The 21,669-nt window shown below is 38.1% G+C and overlaps 1 long non-coding RNA gene and 1 pseudogene across 1 annotated transcript; both read right to left on the bottom strand.

Annotated features, from left to right (window-relative positions):
• Positions 1–1,450: 1,450 nt before the first annotated feature.
• LOC109030727 (uncharacterized) lies at positions 1,451–12,069 on the bottom strand (annotated as a pseudogene).
• Positions 12,070–14,215: 2,146 nt separating this feature from the next.
• Positions 14,216–16,458, bottom strand: LOC140223760 (uncharacterized). The gene is made up of 2 exons (XR_011899636.1): positions 15,349–16,458; positions 14,216–14,396 (listed from the first exon to the last, which is right to left on the bottom strand). It is a non-coding gene; the product is annotated as an uncharacterized lncRNA (long non-coding RNA).
• Positions 16,459–21,669: the final 5,211 nt, after the last annotated feature.

Genomic DNA, 21,669 nt, shown 5'->3' with positions numbered 1-21,669 from the left:
TGGGGGGGGGGGGGGGGGGGACAACAAAAAAAATTTAAAAAATTAGTAAATGGACTTACAATGCCTTTGACATTTTCGTCTTTCCCGTCAACCCTCTGGACTCTTCAAATATTATAACAGAAGTCGAGGGCTTCGAATCCGCGTTGCTGTCCTAGAAGAACAATCATCGTGCAGCCAGCCAGCCCAGTTGAGACCTTCACCGAAAAGTTCTCTGAAAGATGACACAAGAATCATAATAAAAGAGAAAATAAACCATCCAGAGATTTAAGCACATTAATATGTTTATAAATATTGTCTCCTTGAATTAAACACTCTTTGGAAAGGGGTCTCGCCCTGCAAAAGCGATGAGTGAAGTAGAACACCCATTTATTGAGGGAGGTCCTTGAAGACTTTCTCGCATCTACTTGCACTAGATTATTTTAAGTTAATATTGCAGAGAAATACTAGGGCATACGACTTGTTGGGATTAAAAGGAACAAAGAATGAAAAATATTGCAACACATCCATATTTGGACACATTTAAGCAGTGCAACACAGCAGCAATGCCTCTCTGATTCGAGTTTTGAAAAGAACAGAACCGTTCAACATTTTCTATGAATTTTTTACACATCATAATCAGTGCTGCACCATGATTTTAAAAAAATCAATGTTATACTTTTCTTTAAAAGAAATGAAAAGGGCCCAAGTTAAGTAGAGATGCAGTGAGTAACATTAAGGGGGGAGGGGAGTTGGGAGTAGTTTGGCATTTAGCTGGACATCCTCCTGTTATAAATTCAATATCAAGAAAGAGTACTCAATCGACAATAAATTCCGTCTCTCCAACAGGAATGAAATAAACGAACTGCAGAGCAGACCACAGCCTATGCAATTCCGTGCACTCATCATTATTCATGACTCCGTTGGTGGGCGGTACTCCAACCCAGATGGAATCATCTAGGAACCCACGAGGGCCAGACAAGACAATTTCGAATATCGACAAACCGCAGCACAATCTCTCGCGGGTCAAAAGATCTCCTTCTTTGGCAATCATAGTTTGCTTGATGAGGATAAAAAGCAGATATTATTGATCGAAACCAAAAGACAAGAAAAAACAGCACGGAGAAACGAAAAGAAAAAGATCTTGACATTATACGGAATCACGCTTGAAAAGCAATCTGATGAGACTGAATTGCTCCTACATAGGGTGTCCCAAAAGTACTGCACGTTTTTCTTTTCGGGCGAACAATAGCAGATAACAAAATGCGGTTTGTGTAGAGTTAATGTTCTAGTAAATACCGATAAAACAAGACCAATCCGAGCTCTTTAAGTCAAAAAATGACTAAGTCACAGTGTTTCCAAAATTACATGTCAAACTGACCCCTCCAGGATTTTTAGCATTTTTTTCTGGGGAGGAAAAAAAAAAATAAATAAATAAATAACCAAAGAATGAAAGATTCAAGTTAAAGATTCAAGAGGTTTTATAAAATTAATTTTACAGAATCTTACCAAGATTACTAGCATTTACCATTCTTCACTGGACGACTGGTCACTAGTTTCTTTTTAAAAGTACCTTCCTTCACTTTCCACACAGTGCTGCAACCGTTCTTCCCACTTCTGCAAACATGTTTTTTCGAAATCTTCTTTCCTGAGGTTGTTCAAGAAAGTTTCAACAGCTCTTTTTATTTCGTTGACGGAGTTAAACCTCTTGCCTATTAAGTCCTTCTTCAACATGAGGAACAACCAAAAGATGTAAGGTGCGAGGTCCGGGCTGTAGAGGGGGTGCAGAAAACAGACAATCCCCTATTTATCCATACTCTTCAGTGTACTGGGCCATGTGGGGGTGGGCGTTGTCGTTGGCTCAGGAGCCATGCCTCCTTCATCTCTGGCCACTTCTTGGCAATGTGCTCATGTAGTGTCATCAGTACAGAGCTGTAGTACTCCTAAGTGATTGTCTGCCCAAGAGGGACAAAATGTTGGTACACCATCCCTCGAAAATCAAAGAATGCAATAAACTAAAAATCCTGGAGGGGTCAGTTCGACATATCATTTTCAAAACACTATAACTTAGGCAATTTTTGACTTAGAGAGCTTGGATTGGTCTTGTTTTATCGGTATTTACTGGAACATTAACTCTACACAAACCGCATTCTGATATCTGCTACTGTTTGCCCGAAAAAAAGAAAAAACATGCAGTACTTTTGGGACACCCTATGTATTATATTATGATAAATACAATTGATATTATCACGTTAATTGGACGGATTAAAACTGGAACCAGCCTAAATGCATTTGATGTTGTCCAATTTTCTCACAGAACGATGGTAATCATTACATCAGTTACTTTTGTCGTATCTAAAGGTAAGCCGTAGCATAATTTTTTCTTTTGGATAGGATGCTAGCTTATAAATTCCTCACCTTGGCAGATCCAAGTTTTTCTACATGCGCGACCGCATGAAGAGAATCAAATTTGGCTTCTAGCTTCCGCAACTTAACTTCTGGTTTCTCACCCTCTGAAAAATTAAGCAACTTATTAGAGAATTGCCATTAAAAAATCTCTTTTTCAAACACAAGAGCGAAATACGATAATGAGCCTTTACAAAGGCTATGAGATTAAGTACTGTGCAGCATGTTTACTCTTTGATATTAGCAGGGAAAACAAATTATACGATGAGACGTCTAGAAATCAACTCCTGAACAATATTGAAGTGTTTACAATTAAATCAAATTTCGTAAAACTTTTTCTTACCGATTTTTGTAAAAATTATTGTTGATCTGAAAATTGTTGTTGATACTTCACCTGTAATAAATCGGATAAAAATCGGTAAGAAAAAGTTTTACGAAATTTGATAAAGTATGGCCAATAAAGTTAACAACAGAAGTGAAGTTTACAATTAACATTGGTTAAACGGCAAAAATACAAGTGATGTCATTTGCATTATCAGACTTCCATTTTATTTACTTTAAAATATTTGTTCATATTTTATTCAGGACTTGATTTCGGAACTTTGTATTGTGTAAATTGTTTATTTATTTATTTAACATTAGTGTACATAAATGGCACATGGTGTGGCTTACAATACTTGTCAATAAACCCCCCCCCTTTTGTTTACACATTAATATAGGTATATTAAAAATCATAGGAAAGCATTTGAGAATATTACACCAATTTACAAAATAAAAGGCACAGAAAATTCAAGTTAACTATCATTAAAAAAATCATTTAAGGAGTAGAAAGCCTTGTCAACTAGTAAGGCTTTAAGACCAACCATGAACCCACTCACTTTCCAGTTCTGAAGAGCTTTTCTCAGGTTCAAGGGAAGGTTTTTGAACAGTCTGAGACACAGACTGTTCAGCGTCCTTCAGGCGAACAATTTCATAATTAATGAAAGGGTTTCTTATGTTCTTAATCATAGCCTTACTAATCAAACCGGTGTCAATGGCAAATTTTAGGCTGCCTAGAATAAAAATAGACGGAAAAGTTAAAAGTTGGTACTTTATGAATAAGGGTTTGCAGTGGGAATTAAATTGTTTATTAAATATCAGTCTCAGACATTTTTTCTGTTCAATAAATAATTGCCCTGAGCAGTGATTGAGACCCCACAAAAATGGTTTTTGCGTTTGGCCCAGATATTCCAGACCAAATTTTCATCAAAAACCAAAGTCTGTCATCGGTGTCAAACTCGCTCCTAATGTAAACAAACGAACGGCGACATAGTCCGGACATAAACAAAGAGCGTACCCAGAGCGGACTTCCTCGAGATGTTCCAGACTCAATTTCTCAGCGTTAGCGTTTCTTCACCTCGACAAAAGAACTTTCGTCCGCGTCTAACATTTATCCCTTTCGTAAAATCAAATATCAGTTACCCCCTTGATCTGTTCATGGTGATTTCAAGTGAAATTGCGGCGAGATACTCCAGACTCCTAATGTAAACAAAGCGGCCTGTACCTGGTCGAGATGTTCCGGACTCATTTCTTCATTTACGTTTCTTCATCTCGACCAAAGAAGTTTCTCGCGCATTCAAAGTAACATTTTCTGGTTCCATTGTTAGAGAAGAAACAAGCAATTTTGTTGTAAGTTAGGATAATATTTGTGTTGATTAAGTGGCTTGAGCATTGGACTACCTGGCTGTAGAGTCCCTTTATACCCAGAGTTAAGACAACTCACTTTTGGTTCGGCTGAAAGTGGCCTAAAAAAAAATCCAATTCTGATTGGTTCTCGCTCATGGAGGCCGAAACGAGTGCACCAAGATGGCGGTACCCCGAATGTGAACAAGAATAATGAAAATATCACCTAATTAAGGTTTATCAAGAGTAAATTGTTATTTCCATCGGTCCAAAATGAAAATAGATTAATAAATTATTCACAAACCAATCTCATTTTCTTTTTAATTGATCAATTTGTTGATGTTGTTGTTTTTGTGTGACAGACATCGCAGGATTCCTGATCCTTATCCCTCAATATAGTTCGTTTGGGTGCACTCGTTTCGGCCTCCATGGCCAGCCAAGGCCGGCTGCCAGTCAGCTGATAATCGAGTTGTCTTAACTCTGGGTATAAAGGGACTCTACCTGGCTGCGCCTTGCATAGCTGCCTCTATATCAAGATGATTGGGAGAAAAGCTTACTGGTTGATGTGCGAATCTGAATCCTAAATCCCTAGGAACGGTAGTTGTGAAAACCAGACGGATGTACAATGCTAGGTACCTTGCTCCTCACTCACTTTCTCATGGATGTTCACTGGTCTCTCCAAGGTTCTGGTTTTGCGATGCGTTGAAGCCAATGCTTTAAGTTTAGCTATAACAACCAGGCTTCGGAGATACTAATTAACAATCCTAGCAGTCACCAAATTCTCCAGCAAACCCGCATAGTTGTCTATTAACAGCTGAAGAAGCAATGGAAACCGTATTTACCTATGACAACAAGATTTTTTCCGTTGGAACTCTGATAGTAAGTATGAGGGGGAACTATCACCTTTAAGGCACGTTTCTCCATGAATTTTCTTGTTTTTTGGCATCAAACTAAGTAGAACTCAAGGAAAATGAGGCAAAACTTTACAAGTTACCATGTAAGGTTCATCTGCTGAAAAAATAGAATAAAGTCTAAAATTCCTAATGAACATCACCAAGATGGTTCTGCCACCAGCAGTTCATTTTTTAAGGCACGGATCAAATACGGTTATCTATTATTCTCACGGTGCCCATCAAATTATAGGTAAGAAACCTAATCCTGTAATAATAATGGCATGGAATGACGGGCTCTAATTGGTGACTTGACCATCCCCAATAAGTTATCGAAAGAATTTACTTCTTAAAAGATCCTTTGCGAGTAAAGCCAAGTAAATATGCAGATAAAAGTCCCGTGTGATATGTGAAGTGTACTTATTCAAAGTAATTTCAAAGGGAAGGGATGAAATGTTCAAAAGGTAACGTCCAAATTTGCAAAGTTGTAGAGGCGCTAGGCACAAATTGGACAAGGTGCCGCTAAGTAATGATTAAATGAATTTTTTATTGTTATTAATTACGGAAAAGAGGAAAAGAGAATCAGGCCGAATGCCTAAATTCGAAAAGTGTAGGGTGGTGCAGGAGCCGAACCTTCTTCGAGATTACGGGCGGCGAGCGGCAACCTGATTGGCTACGAAGATTGCCGAGCATGGCCGAAGGCCTACTCGCCGCTTGGTAGGTGTTGACGGCGGTTTGACAAACAGCAGTTTTTGGTGAAATGTGGTCCGGAATATCTGGGCCAATCTGTTCACTCCACAAAAATAGGCCATACCTTAAATGAGAGATTATGTTAGCATGATAGTACATCAAACACGATGGCAAAGATAAAACTTTAGACAAGTTTCTGAGTGCCCATTTCGTAGAGTTCATTTTAGAAGTGACTTTCAGTACATGTGGTGACCAGTTGAGGGTTTCATCTATAATAATACCCAATAAGTTAACCTGGGTAAGCGCTTCAGATTTTCTGCTCCTGTCATCATTAGTTTGACTTCTTTTATGGTACGAAGTCTTACAATAAATTCTCTGAGTTTTCTCTTGATTAGTCATAAGTCCATTTACAGCGCACCATGATGACACCTTTTGCTCAGCCGCAATACAGTGATTATCAAGATTCAGGCAAGATATAATGGATGTTGTATCATCAGCAAATAAGTATGTGAGGAATTCCACCGCACCAGGCATGCCATTGACAATAATAATTAATAATAAAGGTCCAAGAATAGATCCTTCGGGAACACCAGCTGACAGTCCATATACGATTCATAGGACGGGACCAAAAATTGAGTCAATTTTCACTCTCTGTTTTCTATTTCTTAAATATGATGCTATAAGGTCGACAGAGTGAAGATAGTAACTAGGTTTTTTAAGCAGTAGTTTATGGTTAATGAGGTCAAATGCCTTAGCAAAATTTAAGTGTAGACTGGCAACAGGGATCCCCTGATCAAGTGCTTCGTAGATGCATTCCGTTAACTTTTGAATGGTTATCTGCAAAAGATTTTAAACGGAAAACATGCTGCATTTTTTCTGAGTTAAGACTTTGTCTTTCTTTTGAGAACAGAGATAAAATTTTTCTTCACGAAAAATTTTAAGCACGCAGTCACATGAAATTGAAAAAAATATGATTCTTTGCTGAAAAAAAAATGTCAAGATTCCACAACAAAATCCACTTTCTTTTCCGAGGTGGACAAAATTCTCTAACTTTTCAAGACCCCTCTAAAAATTTGAAATTTTTTGAAGGGGATCTTGGACTATCCGTTGAAAGTTTCATCTTTTGAATACTTTTCGGACATTTCAAGCTTCAGATGGAGGGATTCTTTACCTTTACAAAACGGCCATGGCAAGATCTTCTGGAATGCGGCAGCATGGACTAGATCGTACCTTTCGCACGGGTGCCTGCTCCATGAGCAGACAAAATAGGATTGTGTTGCCGAACTCACGGAAGTTGTGAAACAGTTCCGTCCTGGCATCTGGGTATTGCTTGATATCGTTTAATTGAGCATGATAATAACCTCGGACCCCTGGAAAATAGAAGAGAGATCATTAATTACTTTTCTCTCACCATAATATAACAATGATTAACCGACCATAGCTCATGATAGCTTTTTAAAACCAAAATCAAGGACTTTTCAAGGAATTTAAATGAGTAAAATTATGGAGTGATAGCGATTTTTCAAGGATAAACAAACAATATTTTAAACACTTAAAAGAATGCTGTAGTTAGAAAAAGATTACTTTTCTTGCCTCTTCATTCTCTACTCTACTACATATTCTTTAGAAAGTAAATGTGCGACACTCAGAAACAAAAAAAATCTTTAGATTCATTTCCTGATGAACATTCATATTAGGCTCAAGAATTTACTTTCCAAACTAGCAAGTGCATCCATCATTTAGTGAGTGAAATTTGAGGGGAAAAAACGTGACTTAAGTCCTTTACATCAGATCTTCTCCTGCCGAGCAAAGCAAAAATGTTTCATCTACCTTCAGATTTTGCTATCTTCTTCCTTCTATTAAGTTCAATTTGGAGGAAACTGATCCTCACTAAGTGTCATTTCTTTGATTTGTATTTTCAATGATAAGCCGAAGCCGTACTGAAATTCTGAAGAATATGTATGCATTTGCATATGTTTAATAATACATTTCCTCAGGAAAAAAGTGAAAATCTTGAGTTGAGTTACAACGTCTTTTCTTTTGACGGCAGATTTACTGGTTCACTCTCTATTTTTGTCTCCATACTGCCACACTAAGGAAGAACGCCGTATGAACCTTCAGGCATTGCCGTATTTCCTTCGATAAAACTAAAATTTCCTGGTAAACTTATGAATATTTTCCTTCCAGTTAATCAGATAATTTCGCTCGCAGTTCCACTGAAAGGTCCTGAAAATTTCAAGGGAAAATCTTCATAACTTTCATAAAAAATTAACAATTTATTGAGGGAAACTTGGCAACTCTCGAATGTTCATACGACGTTTTTCCTCAGCATGGCAGCATAGGGAACAAAACAAATTCAAAAAAAGAAGAAGAATCTATCGGCAGATTAAAAATATAGGATGATAACTTGAACAAACCTGGAGATCCATGGTCATATCGTGGAAGCTTGCATGTTTTGGGTATTGCTTCCATCAAAGTCTTAGTGAACTGAAGGAGGTTTCCTGGGATGAGTAATTTGACGATTTTGAGGAGCTCTTCCATCACAACTGCGATGTCTTGGTAACCTAATAATCTACACATATGGTGCATGTGGCAAGGGCCGACGAAACCTACAACAGAGGCGGATAAGAGTTGAGTGCAAGGATGATAATGACATTGAAACATAAATTAAAGCTTACAAATAGGGAATTCATATGGTAAGATAAAGACATTTTGGTCTTAATTTAATACATTTCAACAGTGTAAGTCTGCAACCATGTATCCCGGTTTGCGATGCAGCAGACTTCTTGACATACTTAATTTTTTGAATGAAGAACTACTCAATGGCAATTCTTAAATACTGATTTTTCTTCTCAGTGCCAAGAAAATTCTCCGAAAATTTCAAGAATGTTGTCCATTTGTTCTCCTTTAAAAAGAAATAAAATAGAAGGGGAGATTTTCAAACACCACAAACGAGATACACGTTGTTGCCGACTTGCTCCTTCGATTTATAATGCATGCTAGTACAGTACTATGGCAGGGTGTCACTTTGAATTATCAAATTTTTATTTTATTTTATTTTATTTCGTTTTTACAATCATCACAGGATTCGTCCTTTCATAATAATTACAAAAAACAAAAATAGAAACTTAGGAAAAACTAGATAATAGAGCCAAAGATCCAAAATTGATCAATGTCATACAGGGTTAAGCTATTAAACCGAAAGAACTGAGAGTTGGAAGAAGAAATACGGAAAAACACTGGAGCAATTAACAACTTGGAATCATTGACTGCTTTGTCGAAGAGTGTATGAAGTCAATGAGGAAAATGAGACACTGTGATTAAATTTGACAAAATGATACCTTGAAATTCTGTCGATTTTACTGAGATTTGGTTTCTTCTTTCGGTCAAAGTTGTTGATATTGCGGAGCTCGTTGTCCATCAAAAACAAACCAAAGCCCATGACCTGCAAACTAAGACAAAACGATGTTTTTACTGACAGTATTTTCATGTAATTGTGACCGAATCTGTGAGAAGGGACATTTTTTCCGCTGAGAAAATTTCCCATAACTTTTTGCTCATTCAAGGAGGAAGAAAATCTAGACATTTTGACGCAAGTTTGACCCTAACATCTTAAGAATTGAAGGAAAAGTCCGTCCTGAAGTTCCATAAAAAAATTCTTAGGGTTGTGGAAAAGCGTGGTTTAAACGTTAGAAAAAAGTTAAGGAAAATTTTCTCCCAGAAGACAAGGTTCCTTTGCACAGATCTGATCGCAAATGAAGACTTGGATGATTCGCAAACTTAAGTAATTTTTTTTTTTCAAAGGCGAAATATTGTGAAACCTGAGAAAAAATACTGAGTAACTTAGAACTGTCCTGCTATGAAGTATGAAGACTTGGATGATTCGCAAGCTTAAGTAATTTTTTTTTTTTCAAAGGCGAAATATTGTGAAACCTGAGGAAAAATACTGAGTAACTTAGAATTGTCCTGCTATGAAGTCCAGAACAGCGCAGAAGAAGGTCTGACAATGAGACACATGGCCAAAATACAAAATCTCATTAAGGGTTCACGAATCGCCTGAACTTCAGTTACATTTCTTGAATTTAAAAGTTTGGTTTAAAATCTGAGAGCATTAATGGTAGCGAGAATTTTTAAAAAACACTTTTCTGAGAGTAGTGTTAAAATCTCAATTTTGAGATCTTCTGAGTCTTAGATGGCCTATGACTGGAACAACAGTCCACTTTTTTTAAAACATTTTTCCAAAACATAGTAATTTCCCTGTGATAAGAGCTTGAGTCCGCAATTTTGGATTCTCGTTTCAGAAAGACAGCCATTTCATTCGTGAACAAGATGTTTTCCTACCTTCAATGAAACATCAAAAAATGTTTCTTCATTTCATTAAATTATCTGCTGACTCTTATCAGTAGAGAAGAATTCAAGCACTTTCAAGGCCTTGAAAAAAATGTCAAAACCAATAACTTTCGAAGGTCGAATGAATCGCGAAGATGGGATGACCTGATACTCACTTTGACCAGCATGTGCTTTTCGGTGGGTGTCGGGTACATTTTTGTTTCGAACATGTGCACACACTGATTGACAACATCGGACAGAAGCTCTCCGCAACCGATTACTTTTCCAAATTCTCTTTTACCATGTCTCGAGTTTTGTTCTGTGTAGCAAGAAACATGGATAAATTCTGCGACTCCTGCAGGGTGTGTGAATCTGCCACAACTTTCAAGAACTGGGCGGCACTGAAAAAAGAAGCAATGATGTAGAGACTTGTCACGGTACTTTTGAGCTACAACGGAGGTTTGATATGAATCGGAAGGAAGAAAACTGTTCGATGTCAAGGACAAAGGACTTAACTCTCCACAATGCAACACAGGGTTGCCACTGAGTTTAGAAAAGGAATTTTCCAGACTCATTTGGGTGAAATTCCTTGACAATTGAAGGTATGCCAGATGGCTGAAAAACATAGAACTAGGGAAAGAAAAGAAGAGACGAAAGTCACATCCAGAAATTGCACCATTCAACAGATATTTACATGCTAACCAATGGGCCAACTGATGATTGATGCATTCAGACTGATGTGACTTTTGTCTCTTCTTTTCTTTCCCCAGCTCTAATAAACGCTAATTAAAACGTAAAAGACTTAAATATTTATTTTTGGACAGCTCTTGTACAGACTTTTGCGATATTACTTCTGTACACACATTTTTTGAAAGTAATCATCATTCAGGTACACAGGAGAAAACTTCAAAATAGAGAAATCTTTTATTACTTTACAGACATAAACTTACCGGCAATAGGTAGAATAATCATTTGTCACACTTGATTTCATGTTTTTCAGTTCATCTAGCTCCGCAAATGTATTGATAAATTTTCCTGAGGTGAGCAAGTAGGCTTCCGACACAAAATCCTTCCTCATTTCAGCATGGCACAGCCTTTTTGTCCTGCACAAAATCTTTCAATAGCTTTTCGCAGTGAAAGGACCTCCTGGCCAGTTGATCCTGGCCACCATCAACATTGACATACAACTGATGATTGAGACCACAGAAGCTGCTGAAATGCAGACTGAGCGTAAAACATGATTTTGCAAGAAGAAAGTAAGACTTTTCAAGATGTCATGTTCAGTTTAATAGGAGTAAATAGATTGAGGAATAACACTGCTCAACATGGATTCTGTCCTTCGAATCAAACCAATTTTTTTCGTTTCCTAGGTGCTAAAGAAGTCCGAAAATGCTCCTATAAACTTCAGAAAAATTGTCTGGTGCTCAGGACGACGCCATTTTGAATTTTTCAAAATTGAGAAAACCCACGATTAGATTTTTGCAAATATCTCCTCAAAGGTTCATCTCACAAATAAAACAGAAAAAACCAGCAGAAAGAACATACAATTTCCGGCCGGAATCACCCTCCTTTGTTTTATCTAGCTTAGTTTTTAGGTTGTAAAATTAGCGCTTTCTTCAAAAATTAGCCACAAAAAAGGTGCATTTTTTCTGATTTTAGGAGAAACTTTGCTTCAAATCTCCAGCCACGATTATCTGAGAAAAAAACTGTTAAGCTCATTGAAGAGAACGTAAAATTTACTTCTAAAAGTCTTATGTCAATAGTTCCTAAACTTGATTTAATTCTGTGAAACAGCAGTTTATTAGCTCCACCCTTAAATTGAGCTTTTGTCGACTATCTCCTTTAAAATCAAGAAAAAAACTAAAACTGAGGCTCAAACTGTGTAAAAATGCGGTAAAATAGTGCTGGGACCACACTATTTGGAGAGGGGGGGGGGGAGCCAAAAAGTTCAAAAACTTTCAATCAGAGCCAACAATTTTGAGCTCTAATGAGGATCAGTACAAAACTGATGGGGGAGAGTGTTCAGCTCAGGCAGTTTGCATCGGAATATTAAGATGAGGTCACATCGAGAGATCTCTAATTTTGTGTCTTTTTATACCTCATCGGTAGATAACATTATGCAGTGAGATCAGAAGCCCAAAAGTTCAGAAATTTTCAATCAGAATCAAAACTTGTGAGCTCTGATGAGCACTAATACGAAACTTACCGTCTTGCAGTACAAAACTTGTACCTCAAACTTAAGCTTTGATGCGGTCTTGGATTGTGCAAGATTTTCAGTTGAGTTCACTGACGAGTGTGATCTACTGATGAGGTATAGAGAGACACAAAATTATAGATCTCTCGACGTGACTTCACCTTAATATTCCGATGCAAACTGCCTGAGCTGAACACTCTCCCCCATCAGTTTTGTACTGATCCTCATTAGAGCTCAAAATTGTTGGCTCTGATTGAAAGTTTTTGAACTTTTTGGCTCCCCCCCCCCCCTCTCCAAATAGTGTGGGCCCAGCACTATTTTACCGCATTTTTACACAGTTTGAGCCTCAGTTTTTAGTTTTTTTTCTTGATTTTAAAGGAGATAGTCGACAAAAGCTCAATTTAAGGGTGGAGCTAATAAACTGCTGTTTCACAGAATTAAATCAAGTTTAGGAACTATTGACATATGACTTTTAGAAGTAAATTTTACGTTCTCTTCAATGAGCTTAACAGTTTTTTTCTCAGATAATCGTGGCTGGAGATTTGAAGCAAAGTTTCTCCTAAAATCAGAAAAAATGCACCTTTTTTGTGGCTAATTTTTGAAGAAAGCGCTAATTTTACAACCTAAAAATTAAGCTAGATAAAACAAAGGAGGGTGATTTCCGGCCGGAAATTGTATGTTCTTTCTGCTGGTTTTTTCTGTTTTATTTGTGAGATGAACCTTTGAGGAGATATTTGCAAAAATCTAATCGTGGGTTTTCTCAATTTGGAAAAATTCAAAATGGCGGAACCCTGAGCACCAGCGGTGCGAATATTGAAATGATATCGACTCCATGTCGCCGTTTTATCGTTCAGCGCCATCGACTGAGTGGCTCTCAATCAATGGCGCGACACGACAAAGCGGCGACATAGAGTTGATATCATTTCAATAATCGCCCTGCAGACAATTTTCCTGAAGTTTATGTGAGCATTTTCGGACTTCTTTAACACCTAGGAAACGAAAAAATTGGTTTGGCTGTTTGTCGTGCTGTGTAATCAAAGTAAAGTATGAAGAAAATGATGGAGTGAAATTCAAATTCATTATTAGGATTTGTTAAGTAATTCCAATTTTTGAGAAAATCAAAGCACAGAAAGGATACTCTTCAGTTGCAGTGTTTCAGAATCTTCACCAATTTTTCATCCATTTTGATCGAGCAAATGTAAGTAATTCGCTGAAACTCCTACTGAATATTCTTCATGATTTTACAATTCTCCAAATGAAAATTTTCATAAAATTCACTTGGTAGTCTCCTCTCGAAAGCATGAAACTTTCCTCAGGGCAATAGTTCAATAAAGTAATTATAATTTGGCAAGCGAGAATTTATCATTGTATCATCAATTGAGATCTAAACCTATGGCATATGTCCTAGATAAAATGAAATTTTCCGATGAATATTGGCAAAAATAAGATGGAAGTTCAATAGACAAAGAAACTGAATGAAAATTAAAAAGACCAAGACCTTTGACAAATCCACAGCCAGGACCCTTTTCTTGCTAAATGCGCCAAGTAATTTCAGGCACGGTGACCGGTATTTTCCTTGTACTATAACAATTTTTATTGTTTCAATTGTACCAATTCATACTAAATAAATAAAAGATCACATAGTTGTGCAATATAGGCACCATCACCAGTTTTTGCACGGAACTAAACAGCAGAGGGAAGTAATTTCAGTTAATTAAATAAATATTTTTATTAAAATTTTTAATATTAGAGACAAAGATAATTAATTTAATTATTTTATCAGTGTAATTGATATACTTTCGTTTAGTTATTTGTCTTTTAATTATGTAACTAAAGACTACAGGTGTCAGGTGAATAACCTAGACTAAGTACTAGCATTAAGGCAATTCGTGGAAATTGTGGTTTGAAGCATTCAAATATCCCTTTTTTCTTGCATGTTTTTCTGGCCCGGCAAGATCAGTTACACTTCTTAGACACATTAGTAGAGAACTTGATGCAAGTTTTCATCTAAAATACACTACTCCAATTACCTACCGAATGTCGAAAACTAGCAAAATTAGAATGCTCACCTGAAAATGCATGAAATAAAGCAGCTTGCTCACTTCAGGAGCTAATACTTCAACAGTCTTTCCATAGATTTCCGCCCGGTTCAGCTGCTCATTGGACTTCGGTTGCTGGATGGCTCGAGAGCAACATTGCCACGTGTATAGCATGACCGCATGTTCCAAGCCATCTTCCAACAGATCATTCTGGAGCATTACAAATAGATATTTTACAGGATTGGTAGATTGACAACTTCTAATTCACAACATAGCAAAGCTCTGAATTTTTAACACGACCAGAACCAGTGTCGATTAAGCTTCAATGAAAAAACCTGTTGACTATTTTCGGTGCACTTACTATAAAGGTTCAAAAATGGATACATTTACATTTAAAAGTCGATCTGCGATGGATTCTTTGGATAGTTTGAAATCTTTAAAATTGAAATCAACGATCAGATGACCTTCCATCAAAGAAATACATAAAAATCTGATTTTATTTTAAAATAGATGCCTCTACCAATTTAAAAAATGTCTGCTTTACATAAGTTGAAAACACTTGCATGGAACTAACTTATCAGATACAATGTTTCTGATCCTGCCGCGGCTCTGAAATGATTTAGGTACGAGTGAACGAGTCATATCATTTTTTCTGAGCACCGATTTAAGCATGTTACCTGTAGTTCTTGATAATATTCATTCCCTGCTCAAAACTTGCGATTTCCTCTCATTTTTCTCAAAACTATCTTGGAAAAGCTCCTAAAAATTATGAAATATCATTTATCATCCATTCAATTAGACAGATTAACGGTGGTCAAGCAGCAGAAATGTGAAGCTTCCCAAACTGGCATGAACGGTGGCTTCTTTGCTACGCCAGTGACAAACCCATTCCAGTCTTCGAAGTTGATATCAAAGTTAGCTTGATAAATGACTATAGCATGGCTGAGCTTCAAAACATGGTTGATCAGGTAGCATAAGCCCATCTAAGGCGTCGATGTTGGGTAAGGCATAAGTTAATGTTACCTTACTGCCGCCATTTTGAGCAAAACTCATTTTTGAGACTCCCTTGTGCAAAAGACCATCAAAGACGTAAAAATGTGACTTAGCAAGTAAGCATTGTTGTACATGGAACTTAGAGAAATGAATGGTTTTGAAAACATACCCACTCTGTTCAAATAAAAACGGAGAGTACAGTGTAAACCGAAAATAAATATTCTTGAGTGTCGCACAATTCAATACCAGAGAAGGTTGACAGTGGAGAGTAGATAAAATTGGTCAAATAACTTTGTGCCCTCAAGAGGTAGGACAAACTTGTACAAAACTATAAGAAGCAAGGCTGCTAACTTGAGGTAGAAGTGTCGTCAGCTACGTTGGCACTTGAATACATATTGTTCGCAAGCAACTAAAATGTAGTCATCCATCAGGAATCGATGATTGACGAAGCTCACTATCGGACTGCTGTCAATCCTCTATTGCTGCTCAACAATTGCATAGCAATTGCTTGCAAGTGGAATGTAAACAAGTGCCAACTTAGCTGACGACACCTCTAGAGAGCAGAGTAAACAGGTAATTGCAATGTAGACTTGCAACAATGGAAATAAAACAGAAGAGTGGAAGAATAAGTCAGTTGTGCTGGTCTCAGAATCGTATTATGATACTTCATTCTTGCAGATCATCTAAAAATGATAAGATCTGCCCAAACAGCAAATTTCTACGTTGATTATTAACCGAGGTATCTCACCTAGAAAAACTCGATTCATGACATCATCCACCACAGTAGGACGTATCATATTATGCACTACCGCAGTGGATGACATCATACTTAAATCGAGTTTTTCAAGGGGAGATATCTTGGTTAATATTCAAGGTAGAGAGTTGCTGTTGGGACAGATCTTTCTATTTAGAGCTAATCTACTAGATTAGAACCAAGCAACAAAACATGATTCTGTTACCAGCGCAACTGGCCCATTGAATAAAGAGAAATGAGAGGGTGAAACAGTGGCTAAGCTATCGATTCGCAGGGAAGAGATGGTCTTAGTGAGCTTTCAAAATGATGAAATTGGCCTCTTTATCACAGCATGACTACATGCAGACAAACAGACAAAAAGACATGTTCCGTCACAGAAGTCTGATGACAGTTCTGTTGTAACATCGTAAGTTATGGGAACTTCCCTACGTTCTCATAGAGAAATCAGTACATAGTGTAAGCTTCCGCGATTTAGTTGAAAGATTGTGATTGAAAGGACAAAGGAATACATGAAAAACGACTGACTCATACCTATAAAGACCTAGAGTACCTAAACAGGTACTCTATAAAGATCCACTCAGAACTTCGGTTTCTCCACACTTCCCATGGCTTCTTCTTGATTTTCGTTGACCCTGGGGTTAAATCATCGTCTCGAATTGGTGAAATACTTCTAAATGAGCAAAGAAGATGACAGTTTCAACGGCTAATGATTAAATAAAGTAATATAAATTGAGCGGTCCAGAATTCGGGCACCGGCACCGGCGTGGTAGAGCTAAGAAAAACGTGCATGGCCGGGCCGCCATGTTGAATCCTACAGCTGAACAAATATCGAATATCGTATCGCATGCGACTACTCGAATATCGCACTATCGATTCTTTACCATAGCTTCTTACGGGGACACAGCTATAGTCGATCGTTCACGAAGTTTGGCAAGAAAACCACCTCAGCTCCGTTCTTCTCGCACCGGCTCACGGAGAAAGGCCGCGGCTAGAATTCTTACGATCAGCGACCTTCCTCCTCATTTTACTTTAAAACTTTCAATCTTAGAGGAAAATGTCATAGGACTCGAAATAACGGCCGTAAAATTTCCTATCGGTTCATTACACAACATTTTCGAAAAAATAATTTTCGTGACCAAAATAAGGTTTTAAAAAGGGCGCAGGCAAAATCTTATGATCAGCGACCTTTCTCCTCATTTACTTTAAACTTTCAATTTAGGCAAATGTCAGGACCAAATACGCCTAAATTTCACGGTCACAAAATTTCGAAAAATATTTCGTGACCAAAATAGGGTTTAAAGGGCGCAGGCAAAAATTCTTATGATCAGCGACCTTTCTCCTCATTTTACTTTTAAACTTTCAATCTTAGAGGAAAATGTCATAGGACCCGAAATAACGGCCGTAAAATTTCCTATCGGTTCATTACACAAAATTTTCGAAAAAATAATTTTCGTGACCAAAAATAAGGGTTTTAAAAAGGGCGCAGGCAAAAATTCTTATGATCAGCGACCTTTCTCCTCATTTTACTTTTAAACTTTCAATCTTAGAGGAAAATGTCATGGACCCGAAATAACGGCCGTAAAATTTCCTATCGGTTCATTACACAAAATTTTCGAAAAATAATTTTCGTGACCAAAAATAAGGGTTTTAAAAAGGGCGCAGGCAAAAATTCTTATGATCAGCGACCTTTCTCCTCATTTTACTTTTAAACTTTCAATCTTAGAGGAAAATGTCATAGGACCCATAATAACGGCCGTAAAATTTCCTATCGGTTCATTGCACTCAATTTTCGAAAAAGTAATGGTGATACCAGGGCTCAGAATGAAACTCGATCATTGCGACTTTGAATGCTTTGTTTTGTCTACCTACTATCAATCCCTGGTCATGGCAGCATTCAATAACTTAAAACTTCAAAGGAAATTATCAAAAATTAAAACGAACGTACTCACACTTTACGATTATAAGTTTCCTGATCAGCTGCTATTTCTTGCGTCCATTACCTATTAAACATTACATCAATCGATTCAAGCACAGGAACAAAAACACAAGAAAACTCAGCGCTCTTTACATTTTGAAAAAGTAATGGTGAACCAGGGCTCAGAATGAAACTCGGTCATTGCACCTGTGAATGCTTTGTTTTGTCTACCTACTATCAATCCCTGGTCTTGGCAGCATTCAATAACTTAAAATTTCAAAGGAAATTATCAAAAATTAAAACGAACGTACTCACACTTTACGATTAAGTTTCCTGATCAGCTGCTATTTCTTGCGTCCATTTACCTATTAAACATTACATCAATCGATTCAAGCACAGGAACCTAAACACAAGAAAACTCAGCGCTCTTTACATTATCAAACAAGCAAAGAAGCTTCCATCATTTAAAAGAAATTGTGACATTATTCAAGAGCAGACAACCATGGCGGCACTGCCTATGAAGAATTTTGACTTGAAGATAGGGGTAGAATAGCAGCAGTTCGCATACAATAGGTAGCTTTTCGCGTTCACAATACCCGGTCTCGTCGATGTGCGTGCTCGACCTTGCAGCGTTGTCATTTACATGGTCCATGCGTTTATTCGCCCGATTTCTCAGGGATCATCGTTCGTGGGCCCTAGTATAAGGATTTTGTGTAGTGTAAAATTAGTGCTACTGACCTAAAATTCACTGGTTTTCATAAAAATTAAAGTTTTCAGTGTAGAAAAAGCCGTCTTATTAATATGGTTTGGTCAAGAAGACTTCAGCGAACAATTTGATAAAAATACGTTGCCAAATCAGCACTGACTTACTAACGCAAATAATTGCTCTTTTGCTTCAAAATCGGGGTTGGCGACGCGTAACCGACCGGACATTTTCGGCCTTTAAAGTCTTATATTATACAATCATAACTAATCATAGTGTTCAGTATGGATAAGTTCAGGGACATCATTCCTATTGATTTATCAACTTGGTTTTCAATCGTTTGGCTTCAAGTCGTTGGTAACTCACGGCGACACGACTACTCCTTTTATATCGAGAAATCACCCTTAAGTGATGGCGTAATTCCGCAACACGCACCTGCAGGAAGAAATGGGAGAATGCAGAACTGAGAGATGCTGCCCGCCCGCGGGCGCAGGGGGGAAGCGGAGGACGAATCGGCTCGGAGGAAAATGAGGAAATTCGGCGGTTTGCAGCAGAAACAGCTCTCTGAACGGATGAGCGGCTCTCCTCCCTCTCCTCTCCCGCTTTATCCCTGCTCCCCTTTCTCCCTTTTCTCTTTGCTACGTTTACTCCGCGAGCGCGGTCAGAAGTGACCCGCTCTGCTCTGATCTCATTGTCATCAGGGCTGCGCCGAGCCAGCGCCGGCGCGGCGCCTCATCACCTCTACCCTACCCCTTGCCCCTTCATCATTGCGTTCCCCTCTCGTTCTCTTCCTGTCTCTGCGGTGCGGTCCCGCGTCGCAGGATTTTCCCTCTCCGCCGCGCCGCGCCCGCGCCGCATGCCGCTGTCGAAAGCCAGCGCCGCTCCCAGCCATACTTATTGATTGTTTCAAAATATTTTGTTCGGTTGTTCCACAGGGTTATATTCGGCGAACACTGCGAAGCTAATGGACGTCACTGATACAATCAGTTGGATTTTCATTTTAAAACTTGATACACTTACAGTATTTTCATCGTAGAAGTCAATTTTAGTCTTACTTTTGCTCGTTAGACCGAAATTTATCATTCGTGGAGTTTATGAATTGTTGGTCGGAGTTAGAAAAAAGCTGTTATTCAAATAATAAAGGGCTTGGTGGGCTGGGTTTGCTTACAAATGTTGGGCATTTAATGGAGAGAACATTAAGTAATACCTACTACATGTTCTATTAATACTTTTGAGTGAAGTGTTCGTTATATTTGTCCGCCCTTTTGCATTGGTTTAAGAGTTACCTCCAAAACACTACTTCCTGGGATTGTGCTCCTCTCAGCCGACTCTCATATTGGGTCTAGTAGAAAAGGGCTGAAAAAGAGTTGTCCTTGAATAATGAAAGGCATCTACGGGTGGAAAAAGGTAAGTAGAGATGGTATCAAAATGACTCAAAAGGTGGTGGGAGGGGAAAAAGTGCAGTTTTAAGGGAGTGAGATGGGCTGAATAATCACGTATTGATGTGAATCAATTAACATAAGTAAGGTCAAAAATGGGATTTTCGATGAACATACCATCAAGTATCAACAATTAAACGTGAATTTTCAACCGGAACTAGTAAAATCTATCTTTGAATAACTTCTTTTCACTCCGATACTAAAAGTTTGAAAATACCCCCCCCCCCCCCCCCCGTGGCGTGCGGTGGGTTTAGTGACAGGGCAAGCTCAGGGTAATCCAGGGGGGGGGGGGTGTTGTTTAACGTAACCTAACCCCCATTCCCTCCTCAGGGAGCCTCCCCAGAAAATTGTTAAAATTTAGATCCTCGCGAGCCTCAATTTACTCTATTTTTCGGTTGAAATCTGATGGAACGTCCTGAAAAACAATGGTTTTATTTCATCTCTCTACTATATCCTTATCTATTTTTCGGTTGAAATCTGATGGAACGTCCTGAAAAACAATGGTTTTATTTTCATTCTCTCTTACTTATGATTTCCATTTGCCACTTACTCAGTGGCGTGCGGTGGGTTCAGCGACAGGGCAAGCTCTAGCGTTCGCCATCCGGGGGGGGGGGGGGGGGAGTGGTTTAACGTAGTCTCTTTCCCTTCCCCCTCCCCCTAGCCACCCTAGAAAATTCTTAAAATTTTACTCTATTTGCTCTATTTTTCGGATGAAATCTGATGGAACGTCTTGAAAAATAGTGGTTTTATTTCTTTCTCTCTTATTTATGATTTCATTTACTCAACTTGTTTCGAATGTTATTGATCATTGGAGGACGGCTCCATACTCTTAACTCCTAATTTTGATACTTATTTGAGGTATTATAGTCTTTATTCTACAGCATTTAGAATTTTTTGAGTGATTTAAATTCCCCCTCCCCCCCCCCCCAAAAAAAAGGGCTTTCTGCATTTAATACAGGATTGAGAATTGTCTAATTCATCACCAATTAGATCCAAGTGAGCGAAATTTTATCTTTTATCTCTATATTATACAGCTACAAGCAAAATCTTGGAAGCACTATTTCTGACGAACTACCGGACCGATAAGGATGATCCTTACATGTATGTCATCTGTAATAGCTGTAGATGTGCAAAAAATTGTGAAACCCCGAACTTTCAATGTTCTAGAGCTTTTAAAGCACATGGGACTTATGTCCAATGTTAAGAGCGTGAGAGATATGTCGTTTCCGCTAGAAACGTCGAGGTGTGAGATTCTACCTGAGTGATCCGAATAGACAATAGAACAATGCTTCCCCTCGTGGAGGGCTCCTCATTCCGAGAGTTGAGGATCGGCGCAGCGCTGGAAGGGGCAAGGGGGAAATCCCAATAACCGGAGCCGCCCGGCCTAAGGTTTTTACTCAATTTTTCCTCATTCTTCCGGCTTTGATTCTGGCATTGGTCAATACTTAATTGCCGAATTTCTTATTAATGTAAACAGCATTTATGTAACAGCAGATACAAAGTGAGGAGGCAGGCGCTGCGTCGAGTCAGGACTGACCAAATATTATTAATAAAGTTTGATTCGAACAACACCATTTTAATTTTATTTTTGAAGTAGAACCAAGGTGATGTAATGACCATTCATTACATCACCTTGGTTCTACTTCAAAAATAAAAAAAATATTATTAACTTTCAACGG

The sequence above is a fragment of the Bemisia tabaci genome, chromosome 3 (assembly GCF_918797505.1).
Source record: "Bemisia tabaci chromosome 3, PGI_BMITA_v3".
NCBI lineage: Eukaryota > Metazoa > Arthropoda > Insecta > Hemiptera > Aleyrodidae > Bemisia > Bemisia tabaci.
This window is presented reverse-complemented; position numbering and strand designations above follow the sequence as displayed.